Genomic DNA, 13,693 nt, shown 5'->3' with positions numbered 1-13,693 from the left:
ATGTGATTCTCATGGTTAGCCCTAACGTGGTGGTTAAGATTCTTAGCGCTGAGTAGGAAATGGAAATTAGATAACTTGCCCAGGGTCACGCAGTTCATAAAGTGACAGACCCTGTATTTCAGTCTTCCACTCTACAGCATCACCTTTGATATTAAACCTGTCATTTAAATACGTGTAAATTAACTCACAAGGTGGGAGAGGGGATTATTGCCATGGTTTAATATGAATACACATAGCCATATTCTCACCTGCATGGTTATGAAAATTTTCATATCCACATAGAATCAAAGGTGGGAATTACTACTATAGAAACAATTCATATTATTTGGCTTTTTTGGGGCTCCGCTGCAAGGCTTAATGGCAGCTTAGTTTCTCACCTCTGCCCCTGCAGTGGAAGTGCAGAGTCCTAACCCCTGGACCACTGTGACTTTTTTTTTTAAAGCAATGTTTCTTGGATTCATTCTATCTAACCCTAGAAAATTTGTTACTTTTTGGCAAATATAGACATAGTAGATGTGTGATCTGAGAGATGAGCCAGGAAATGGCTCACAGGGCCTGTGAATCTTATCTTCAGGTGCAGTGACATTTCTTTCCCAGCTCTACAGTGATGGATAATTTAAATGTTTTTATTAAATACATAATTCTATAGTGGACCACCCACCCGCCTTACAGAGGATCCGTGAGAGCCTGGCATGCTCACCCTGTGTCCCTGCCTCAGCGTCTGAACTGAGCTCCTGGGGAGCATGTTGGTTTCACAGCAAACCTGCTCCTCCTGCCACTTCCTGTCCCATTTTGGGGACCGCCATCTCTCCAGCTTCTCATGCAGAGCCTTGAACTCACCCCTATTGCCCACAGCTAGTCTACTACCAAAATCTCTCAATGTTCCATCCAAAATGTTACACAAAATGGTATCCCCTCCATCTTCATCTTCACCCCTTAAGACCGAGACAATAGGCTACAGCCTCCTACCCATTTTTCTCTCTTTATTTTTGGCCCAGCCATTCCATTTTCACTGCCAATGGAGTAATCTCTTTTTTCACCACATCATTTGGGTGCAGCCACTCCTGGTTAGAACCCTTAACTGCTTCCCAACCAGAAAGATCAGAGTCTAAAACCTCCACATGACTTTCTAGGCAGGGACTACATAGAACTTACTTACTTCTCCAGGTTCCTCAGGCCACTCCTCCCTGTGCTTAAGGTGACCCCCCTTCTGCCTGGTCCCACAGCCTATCTGTCCTCCTTCTTCTGTTTCTACCTTCTCCTCTGCTTCCACTTTCCTCATGGTCCTACCTGTCTCCCCTTCTCAGCCCCACCTTCTACCTGTCCCATCTTCTTCTGTTCCTACCTTCAACAGTCCTGCCTGTCCCAGAGCCTTTGCACTTGCTGGCCCCCCTGCTTGGGACATCCCAGTACCATTCTTCACCTTGCCACCTCCAAGGCATCCTTTGCACTGCAGCCTCAAGTGGACCTCACAGAGCCGTCTTTCCCCAGGTCCACAGGACGAGCCCTGCTCCCGCACAGCACTGTGGACTTCCCCTTTGCAATAGTGTCACAATGTGTCATTTTATGACATTTCTGTGACTGTGTATCTATACTTGGCTTCCACACTTGCCTGAAGGCCATCAGGGAAAGGACTGTGTTTATTGCTTGTTGCCCAGCATCTAACAGGATAAGCTCAGAACGCATTTGTTGAATGAAGGAGTATTTATGACTGCAGATGACACATATGTTGCAGCATGCAGTAGGCCAGCCCCACACAGGGATGCTTTCAGGGTGCTGCATTCATAGCGGCCAGGGTGATCGTTAGAACACAAACATGCCACCACCTCCCCCACATGCTTAAAAAATCTCACCTGGTGTTGCCCTTTGCCTGCTCACTAAGTTTCAGCCACACTGGCCTTCGGTAATGATCAGGTCCCTGAGCATCCCATCCTCTTTCATGACTCAGGGCCTTTGCACATGCTGTTTCCTCCAACTAGAATGCTCTCTGCCCACAATTACTTCCTCACTAAAACCTGCTTCTTCAGGCTCCAGCTGAAATTCCTCTTCCTTGGAGAGAATTCCTTCCTCAATCTACTAATATTTTTAAGACATGATTCTTTCTCCAAATGTGGTGTTTTCCTTCACAGCAGGTAGTCCGACCTGGTTTACCTGCATTTAACATCTGCCTTCTGCGTGACACTGTGAGGGCCACGGGGGCAAACCTCTTGATTCTGCGTACAGTCAAAATACCAGAGCCATTTATCAGCTCATAATTGTTGAGTGCATATCTGTTGCATGAACAAATGAATGACTTGAGAACCTGAGTTCAGGACTTTCCATTTCCCTTACATTTACTGCAGACCTCTTGCACATCAGTTCCTCGTTCATCCTCAAACACAGTCACTGCAAAGTGTTCCTACTGTTCTGTGTGCTCTACAAACCTTAACAACATGCTACTGATTTCTATGCCCAGCTAACTGATGAAAACACTACCTAGTAAGGCCAGGGATGAAATCTCATGTTGCAGGCAGACTTCTCTCCAGGCTGAGCTCTGAATACCTCCTCTTTCCTCCAGCAGTCAGTACTCTTGTGTCTTATTCTTCACCCAGTCACAGGATCCTCTGAAGTTTGTTGTTCAGCCCAGATTCTCCGCTGTGCCAGCTACCATGCTTGGTTCTAAATAGTCTTCAATTCCAGACCCCTCTAACCTACCAAGCTGCCTTCTGCTGCACGAGTTCTCAGCAAACTTCAAACTTTAGGAAGTCACTGCTGCTCCTGCTAAATTTGCAAACTGCCTGTTCCCGCTTTAACCCACTAAGGGTTCACCTGATGAAAACAAGCAGTGGAAACAATTCACTTCACTTGTTAGGTCTGCCACTGGCCCCTTTGCCAAAAGTTTTCACATTCGTCTCAGGTTCAAAGGGTTTGTTAACAAAACAAGCCACTCGTTATATATAAATAAATAATATATTTATTAGAGAGTTATCTAGCTTACTTTCAACATACTAACATTAAAAGAAAAGAGAAATAGAGCAGAGAAGACATCACCAAATTGGGTTTTTGACCAACATCCAGACTTAATCAGCCCTGGGAAGTCTATTTGTGTCACAGCACATTTGGAGTCCCGATTCGGAAAGGCTCCCAGGCAGTGAGTCCACTATGTGGGTGAGACTTCAAAGACTGCTATTTGGGGCTCCTGTTTATAATCCCAGGATGAAAGCAAACTGATACCATCATCAATCTGTGACCAGACTGCAAGCCTGGCTTCCCGTTAATGCTGTTTGTTTTTGTCTTGTAAAACTTGGAATGTGACTAAGCCTGCGGCTTGGTTGGCCAGGCCCTCTCCAGGGGCTCAACAATCTCAAGATTTCTCCTCTATGGTGCTGGCAGTCTGGCATTCACAGCAGGCAGTCACTCCCAGTCACTCCCAGTCAGGGCAGAGTCCAGGCAGGTTAGAAGCAAGGTCAGAGGCTGTTCTGCTTTGTCTGTGAAGCCTAAACAAGACTATTTTTGTACAGTTCCCTAACAGATGATACCACCCTTATGGCAGAAAGTGAAGAGGAACTAAAAAGCCTCTTGATGAAAGTGAAAGTGGAGAGTGAAAAAGTTGGCCTAAAGCTCAACATTCAGAAAACGAAGATCATGGCATCTGGTCCCATCACTCCATGGGAAATAGATGGGGAAACAGTGGAAACAGTGTCAGACTTTATTTTTTGGGGCTCCAAAATCACTGCTGATGGTGACTGCAGCCATGAAATTAAAAGACGCTTACTCCTTGGAAGAAAAGTTATGACCAACCTACATAGCATATTCAAAAGCAGAGACATTACTTTGCCGACTAAGGTCCATCTAGTCAAGGCTATGGTTTTTCCTGTGGTCATGTATGGATGTGAGTGTTGGACTGTGAAGAAGGCTGAGTGCTAAAGAATTCATGCGTTTGAACTGTAGTGTTGCAGAAGACTCTTGAGGGTCCCTTGGACTGCAAGGAGATCCAACCAGTCCATTCTGAAGGAGATCAGCCCTGGGATTTCTCTGGAAGGAATGATGCTAAAGCTGAAACTCCAGTACTTTGGCCACCTCATGCAAAGAGTTGACTCATTGGAAAAGACCGTGATGCTGGAAGGGATTGGGGGCAGGAGGAGAAGGGGACGACAGAGGATGAGATGGCTGGCTGGCATCACTGACTCGATGGACGTGAGTCTGAGTGAACTCCGGGAGTTGGTGATGGACAGAGAGGCCTGGCGTGCTGCGATTCATGGGGTTGCAAAGAGTTGGACATGACTGAGTGACTGAACTGAACTGAACTAACAGTCCACCCCAGGATTGTTTAGGCTGAAAAACATTGGAACAAGGCAAAATAACACAAGCAGTCTTATTAACTCTATAAGTAACAATGTTGAACATATTGTAGGTTTTAGTGAACACAGTCCATTCACAGTAATTGATGGAGTGTTCCAATAAACAGAGTTCTCAAAGTTGAGAAGCTGGTCCGTTATCAAAGTCTAGATAATTTAACCACCATTGCAAGAGTGTATGACTTTATGCTTCTGTTGGCCAACAGCAGGGCCGGTGAACCCTTGGCTGTTGGCCAGGTGATATTTTTGTGTTACCATTCAGAAATCCATTTTCTGCAGTCTCAAAGAAACAAACTTAACAAGAGGGCTAAAGATACATAAAAGTAGAGAAGAGCTGTCGGGGTGCCTAGGAGAAAGGCTAGACAGGAAAATCGGAAGCAGACATTGGCACATGATGTTAGTGCTTCTGTAGGTATGAGAAGATGAAAGAATTTGGGCTCATAAAAAAGAACACATCTTTACCTGAAAACATCTGGCTCTATGAAGGCCTGTTTTGTCCATTTTTCCCAGAGCACTGATTGAGTGCCTCATTTCTGAGAGCCACCCCGAATTCTTTTCAAGGCGTGTTGAAGTTCAGCAGTTGTAGTGGCCATGATCTAATCTTTGCAAGGCAGTCTGTGAATGCCAGTTTTCAGTCGACAGGGCCCCTTCATAGCCACAGAATTGACCATGCTTTGGGGGCATTTCATGGCCTTGTGTCCCACGGGGCTGGAAAGGCTCATTTCCAGGTCTAGCAAAGACTCCATTTTTAGGTCACTCAGCATGCTGTTATTGGACTAGGCTCAGTGAATAACAAAAGTCTCTGAGGCATACCTGTCTTAGTAGCCTCTTGGTCCAGGAAAATATTCCTTCTTGTTGCTTCTTCCCATATCTAGAGTTACATTATTGCAATCATTGATCTCATATGGCAGTATATATTATCATCAGTTTATCAGTGGCTCAGTCACATACTTGTTAATGTAAGAGACAACAATTTTCTGATATAGGCAACTTAGAAATTAATATAGCTAGCAGTTATTAGTTAGGTAACAAGCAAGAATTTAAGTCAAGAACTTTCATTAGGTAGAGCCCAATATACCAGGCCATCTGACTTAGTTAAATGATTATAGCCAGGTGTGAATTTCATGGAGCATTTGAGCTTTCAGAGACTGACTACAGATATAAACATTGGAAACGAAGTTAGAGTGTCCTTTTAACAACTTGATGAAAATCTTAACAATAACAACAAGGAAGTGAATAACAAAACTAGAATGCAAAGTTTAGTGAAACATAAACATTTTTCTTTGTGAGGGCATTTACCCTGCAGCCAGGGAAGGCTTTATCCCATCAAATGAAAGATCTTTTATCAGGAAGCCAGGAAAAGTCAAGCAGCCATTTTGGATTTCCCATAGCCCTGACTGTTTGATTTACAGCTACTGCTTATCCAGTTTAATTTCCCCAATTTAGGAGTAGACTATTGCCATGTCTACTCATGGACTCAAAGGACATCAGCATAGCAATAGTTTGATAGTGAGGGGTTAATTTTGTAGAAGCAGGATGACCTTTCTCTATAGGTACCATAATCTTCGTAGATCATTGTGAAATAATACTTACTTACTTTGTCAAAGCAACAAAAGATTTTAAAAACAAATCTCACTTAAAGGCAAAGAAATTCACAATCTGTCATCAAGAGCCACATTCTAAGAAACCTTTGTTCTCTTAACAGAGACAGAAAACCAAATTTCAGTCTGGCACCAGTTTACTGTTAATAACAAAATTTGTTTATCTGGTTAATCTTAGAAAAGTCTTTTCCATAAATCTTGAAGAACTAGCAGTATTCTTCCAAAGGCATCAGGGTGAAACTATAGAAGGCATATTTAAAATCTTTTGCATTGCAATTGACAAAGCAACCTGCTCATTGCTGTGACATGTAACACTTTAATATGATAACTAGAATTATAATTGACAATATTTTATCAGGACATATCAGATCTTTATGAATTCCACATAATATTAGGATATCTATACTAGTAACATCAACCATACAGTAACCTGACAAGATGTATCATTCTCCAACAATACGTCCCATGTAATTTAGCATGTCAAATGAACCCATGCATTTTAGTACCTCTCTTTGGGATGTCTCAGGGGCCCTATGAAGCATCCCAAAGTCAGCTAAAAGTCAAAAGAACTGCATTAGAATTTAATTTTAGGAAGTTTTGCCAAAAATACTAGCAGGGTCTATAACAGTCAGATAGTAGTATATAGATCACTGTGAAACAACAGTTACTTGCTTAGCCAAAATTAACAAAAGATTTCAATGGTAAACACAGAACAGATCATTTCAAAGATAAACTTAAAATCCATTATCAAAGGCAGTTCAACATCTCAAGAAAACTTGTATTATGTACAAAAGTCTTTTCTTGGGATCCACTTTCCACTAAACCTCTCTCTCTCTTTTCTTTAAAGTCACTTTGTTTATTTAGAAATACCACCTGTAAGTCAGACTTACTTTCTTTTTTCTTAATAAACTGCAATTTCATGTCCATACCTTTTTTTACTAAAAACATATATCTTATTTTCCTTAAGCAATCATGAACTGTCCTTTATATTGGCATTCTGTAGATTGGTGAACATCATTACCAGCTTTAATTTCTAAAAACATTTTCTTTCTTATAGAGAACATCTCAGGATGGCACCAAACATATTTATTAGTAGTCCACAATCCCTTTAGTTTCTCTGTAAGAGGAAGTTCAGTTCAGTCATTTTCCAGTTTGTTGTGATCCACACAGTCAAAGGCTTTGGACTTTTACTGTCAATAAAGCAGAAGTAGATGTTTTTCTGGAACTCTCTTGCTTTTTCGATGACCCAACGGATGTTGGCAATTTGATCTCTGGTTCCTTTGTTTTTTCTAAACCCAACTTGAACATCTGAAAGTTCACAGTTCACGTACTGTTGAAGCCTGGCTTGGAGAATTTTGAGCATCACTTTGCTAGCTTGTGAGATGAATGCAATTGTGCGGCAGTTTGAACATTCTTTGGCGTTGCCTTTCTTTGGGATTGAAATGAAAACTGACCTTTTCCAGTCCTGTGGCCACTGCTGCGTTTTCAAATTTGCTGGCATATTGAGTGCAGCACTTTCACAGCATCATCTTTCAGGATTTGAGATAGCTCAACTGGAATTCCATCACCTCCACTAGCTTTGTTTGTAATGATGCTTTCTAAGGCCCACTCGACTTCACATTCCAGGATGTCTGGCTCTAGGTGAGTGATTATACCATTGTTATTATCTGGGTTGTGAAGATCGTTTGTAGTTTTTCTGTGTATTCTTGCCCCTTCTTTTAATATCTTCTTCTTCTGTTAGGTCCATAGCATTTCCGTCTTTTATTGAGCCCATTATGCATGGAATATTCCCCTGATATCTCTAATTTTCTTGAAGAGATCTCTAGTCTTTCCCATTCTGTTGTTTTCCTCTATTTCTTTGCACTGATCACTGAGGAAGGCTTTTTTTTTTTTTTTTTAACTTCTCCTTGCTATTCTTTGGAACTCTGCATTCAAATGGGTATATCTTTCCTTTTCTCCTCTGCCTTCGCTTCTCTTCTTTTCACAGCTATTTGTAAGGGCTTTTCAGAACACCATTTTGCCTTTTTGCATTTCTTTTTCTTGGGAATGGTCTTGATCACTGCCTCCTGTACAGTGTCACCAACCTCCGTCCATAGTTCTTCAGGCACTTTGTCTATCAAATCTAATCCCTTGAATCTACTTCTCACTTCCACTGGATAATCGTAAGGGATTTAATTTGGGTCATACCTGTATGGTCTGGTGGTTTCCCCTACTTTCTTTGATTTAAGTCTAAATTTGGCAATAAAGAGTTCATGATCTGAGCCACAGTCAGCTCCCAGTCTTGTTTTTGCTGACTGTATAGAGCTTCTCCATCTTTGGCTGCAAAGAATGTAATCAATTTGATTTCAGTGTTGACCATCTGGTGATGTCCATGTGTAGAGTCTTCTCTCGTATTGTTGGAAGAGGGTGTTTGCTATGACCAGTGCATTTTTTTTTGGCAAAAGTCTATTAGCCTTTGCTCTGCTTCATTTTGTACTCCAAGGCCAAATTTGCCTGTTACTCCAGGTATCTTGTGACTTCCTAGTTTTGCATTCCACTCTCCTATGCTGAAAAAAACATCTTTTTAGGGTGTTAATTCTAAAAGGTCTTGTAGGTCTTCACAGAATCATTCAACTTCAGCTTCTTCAGTGTTACTGATGGCTACACCATTTCTTCTAAGGGATTCTTTCTCATAGTAGTAGATATAATTTCATTCCAGTAGTAGATATAATTCCACTCCACTCCATTTGGGGCTTCCCTCGTAGCTCAGTTGGTAAAGAATCTGCCAGCAGTGCAGGAAACCTGGGTTCAATGCTTGGGCCAGGAAGATCTCCTGGAGAAGGAAATGGCAACCTACTCCAGCATTCTTGCTCGGAAAATCCTATGGCCAGAGGAGTCTGGCGAGCTATAGTCCATGGTGTCACAAGAGTCAGACACGACTTAGGGGCTAAACCACAAACCAGTCCATTTTAGTTTGCTGATTCCTAAAATGTCGACATTCACTCTTGCCATCTCCTGTTTGACCGCTTCCAATCTGCCTTGATTCATGGACCTAACATTCCAGGTTCCTATGCAGTATTGCTCTTTACAGCCTTGGACTTGACTTCCATCACCAGTCACATCCACAACTAGGCGTTTTTTTGCTTTGGCTCCATCTGTTCATTTTTTCTGGAGTTATTTCTCCACTGATCTCCAGTAGCATATTGGGCACCTACCAATCTGGGTAGTTCATCTTTCACTGTCCTATGTTTTTGCCTTTCTTTTCATACTGTTCATGGGGTTCTCAGGGCAAGAATACTGAAGTGGTTTGACATTCCCTTCTCCAGTGGACCACGTTTTGTCAGAACATTCCACCATGACCCATCCATCTTGGGTAGCCCTTCACGGCATGGCTCATAATTTCATTGAGTTAGACAAAAAAGTACATCAAGGCTGTATATTGTCACCCTGCTTATTTAACTTATACACAGAATATATCATGAAAAGCTGGTTTGAAAGAAGCACAAGCTGAAATTAAGATTGCCAGGAGAAATATCCATAACTTCAGATATGCAGATGACACCACCCTTAAGGCAGAAAGTGAAGAACTAAAGAGCCTCTTGATGAAAGTGAAAGAGGAGAGTGAAAAAGTTGGCTTAAAGCTCAACATTCAGAAAACTAAGATCATGGCATTTGGTTCCATCACTTCATGTCAAATAGATGGGGAAACAGTGGAAACAGTGGCTGACTTTATTTTTCTGGGCTCCAAAATCACTGCAGATGGTGATTGCAGCCATAAAATTAAAAGAGGCTTGCTCCTTGGAAGGAAAGTTATGACCAACCTAGACAGTATATTAAAAAGCAGAGACATGACTTTGTCAACAAAGGTCCATCTAGTCAAGGCTTCCCCGGTGGCTCAGAAGGTGAAGCGTCTGCCTGCAATGCTAGAGACCTGGGTTCGATCCTTGCATTGCGAAGATGACCTGGAGAAGGGAATGGCTACCCACTCAGTATCCTGGCCTGGAGAATTCCATGGACTGTATAGTCGATGGGGTCGCAAAGAGTCGGATACGACTGAGTGACTTTCACTTTCACGGTTTTTCCAGTAGTCATGTATGGATGTGAGAGTTGGACCATAAAGAAAGCTGAGAGCTGAAGAATTGATGCTGTTGAACTGCGGTGTTGGAGAACATTCTTGAGAGTCCTTTGGACTGCAAGGCGATCCAACCAGTCCATCCTAAAGGAGATCAGTCCTGGGTGTGCACTGGAAGGACTGACGTTCAAACTGAAACTCCAGTACTTGGCCACCTGATGCAAAGAGCTGATTTATTTGAAAAGACCCTGATGCTGGGAAAGATTGAGGGCAGGAGGAGGAGACGACAGAGGATGAGATGGTTGGATGGCATCACCGACTCAATGGACATGAGTTTGGGTAAACTCCAGGAGGTGGTGATGGACAGGGAGGCCTAGCGTGCTGCGGTTCATGGGGTCGCCAAGAGTCGGACACAACTGAGCGACTGAACTGAACTGAGACAAGGCTGTGGTCCGTGTGATCAGATTGGTTAGTTTTCTGTGATTGCGGTTTTCATTCTGTCTGCCCTCTGATAGAGAAGGATGAGAGGCTTATGGAAGCTTCCTGATGAGAGAGACTGACTGAGGGGGAAACTGAGTCTTGTTCTGATGCGTGGGGCCATGCTCAATAAATCTTGAATCCAATTTTCTGTTGCTGGGCGGGGCTGTGTTCCCTCCCTGTTGTTTGGCCTGAGGATAGAAGATAATGGTGACCTCCATCAAAAGGCCCCCTGCATGCACTGCTGCACTCAGTGCCCCCGACCCTGCAGCAGGCCACCTCCCACCCTCCCCTCCGCCAGAGACTCCTGGAAAAAAAAAAACTAAAAAATGTAAAAATACAAGCACACACAATCATAATGGCTAATTCCATTAGTCATTGAAGGTGAAGTCGCTCAGTCGTGTCCGACTCTTTGCGACCCCGTGGACTGTAACCTACTAGGCTTCTCTATCCATGGGATTCTCCAGGCAAGAATACTGGAGTGGATTGCCATTTTCTTCTCCAGGGGATCTTCCCGACCCAGGGATCAAGCCCAGGTCTCCCGCATTGGAGGCAGATGCTTTAACCTCTAAGCCACCAGGGACCTGTCTCTGAAGAACTCCACTGTGCACTCAGAACAGAATGAGAATGGAAGTAACGTTCAGAGTTGTTGTGAAAATAGTTTTGACCTCTTGGACCCCCTGGCCCAGTGGGTCTCTGGACTTCAGGGATTCTCAGGGCACACTTCAGAACAACCGTTTTAAACCATTGACGTGGTTGGATGTGAAATGATAAAGGGGCCCTTGTGTTGACACAGAATTTAAAGTTTCACTTTTACATTTCTTGCTGGTTTCTTTGACTTCTCTGAAGAAATGTAGACCTGACAATTCCTATTTTTTAAAGTGAGTATTTTTGTGTTGTATTCATTCTTGCCCCATGGCACTCTGCTCTTTGGATCCAGTGTGGTCCTAGACTTATCCTATTTTCACGTGGAAACAGTTAGTCACCCACAGCCTATCATTTCTTATATAGGTTTATGATGTCTATCCAAGGCTTAAAAAATCAGTTCTGAAGATATTGATAATTTGAGGAAAGACCATCTCATTGTAATTAAAGTAGTTGTTGCTGTTGCTGATGTTCAGTCGCTAAGTCAAGTCCAACTCCGGTCACAGCACGCTAGGCCTCCCTGTGCCTCACCATCTCCCAGAGTTTGCCCAAGTTCATGTCCATTGAATCAGCAGTGCCATCCGACCATCACATCCTCTGCTGTCCCCTGCTCCTCCTGCCCTCAATCTTTCCCAGCATCAGGGTCTTTTCCAGTGAGTCGGCTCTTCACACCAGATGCCCAAGGTATTGAAGCTTTCGTTTCAGCATCAGTCCTTCCAGTGAGCATTCAGGGTTGATTTCCCTCAGGATTGACTGCTTTGATCTCTTTGCTGTCCAAGGGACTCTCAGGTGTCTTTTCCAGAACCACTCTTTGAAAGCATCAGTTCTGCGCTCAGCCTTCTTTATGGTCCAACTCTCACATCCGTATGTCACCACTGAAAAAACCATGGCTTTGGCTGTACGGACCTTTGTTAACAAAGTGATGTCTTTGCTTTCTAATATTGTCTAGGTTTGTACGTTAATTAAAGTAGTAGCATTCATTCAAAAGTGTTTTTAAAACCATGGTCTCTAGAACACAGAGTATTGTAAGGCATAATTAAGTGTAAAATAAGTTAGATTTTAGATAGTAATAGATTAGATAGATAGTAATAGATTTTCTTAATAATATATCTGTATGTTGAAAAAATTATTGGTAAAGTTCTCACGGCATAGAAATTGAGTGAATCAAAATCAGTAATACTAGAAAATTAAAAGGTAGAAGAAATGAGACACACTAGTTAACATCTCTCCATGAATAACAGTGACTCATCTGCATATCTGGGGTTATTGATGTTTCTCTCCATAATCTTGACTCCAGCTTGTGCTTCATCCAGCCCAGCATTTCCCATGATATGCTCTGCATGTAAGTTAAATAAGCAGGGTGACAATATACAGCTTTGACATACTTCTTTCCCAATTTAACCAGTCTGTTGTTCCATGTCCAGTTCTGACTGTTGCTTCTTGACCTGCATACAGGTTTCTTATGAGGCAGGTAAGGTGGCCTGGTATTCCCATCTCTTTCAGAATTTCCCACAGTTTGTTGTGATACACATAGTCAAAGGCTTTGGCATAGTCAATAAAGCAGGAATAGATGTTTTTCTGGAACTCTCTTGCTTTTTTGATGATCCAACAGATGTTGGCAATTTGATCTCTGGTTCCTCTGCCTTTTCTAAACCCAGCTTGAACATCTGAAAGTTCACAGTTTACATACTGTTGAAGCCTGGCTTAAAGAATTTTGTGGATTACTTTGATAGCGTGTAAGATAAGTGCAATCGTGTGGTAGTTTGAACATTCTTTGGCATTGCTCTTTTTTTGGGATTGGTATGAAAATTGACGTTTTCCAGTCCTATGGCCAGTGCTGGGGGTTCCAAGTTTGTCAACATATTGAGTGTAGCACTTTAACAGCACCATCTTTTAGGACTTGAATTAACTCAACTGGAATTCCATCATCTCCACTTGCTTTGTTCATAGTGTTGAACTTGACTTCACACCCCAGAAAGCCTTGCTCTTGGTGAATGATCATACCATTGTAGTTATCTGGGTCATTAAGATCTTTTTTTGTGTAGTTCTTCTGTGTATCATTACTACCTCTTCTTAATATTTTCTGCTTCTGTTAGCTCCATACCATTTCTGTCCTTTATTGTGCTCATCTTTGCATGAAAATTTCCCTTGGTATCTCTAATTTTCTTGACGATATCTCTAGTCTTTCCTTTATTTCTATTGGTTTTCTCTATTTCTTGGCACTGGTCACTGAGGAAGGCTTTCGTATCTCTCCTTGCTATTCTTTGGAACTCTGCATTCAGATAGCTATATCTTTCCTTTTCTCCTTTGCCTTTAGCTTCTCTTCTTTCCTCAGCTATTTGTAAGGCCTCCTCAGAAAACCATTTTTGCCTTTCTTTTTCTTGGGGATGGTTTTGATCACTGCCTCCTATACAATGTTACAAACCTCCATCCATAGTTCTTCAGGCACTCTGTTTATCAGATCTAACCCCTTGAATCTATTTGTCACTTCCACTGTATAATCATGAGGGATTTGATTTAGGTCATACCTGAATGGCTAATGGTTTTTCCCACTTTCTTCAATTTAAGTCTGAATTTGGCAA

This window comes from Capricornis sumatraensis, chromosome 15 (genome assembly GCF_032405125.1).
Source record: "Capricornis sumatraensis isolate serow.1 chromosome 15, serow.2, whole genome shotgun sequence".
Lineage (NCBI taxonomy): Eukaryota > Metazoa > Chordata > Mammalia > Artiodactyla > Bovidae > Capricornis > Capricornis sumatraensis.
This window is presented reverse-complemented; position numbering follows the sequence as displayed.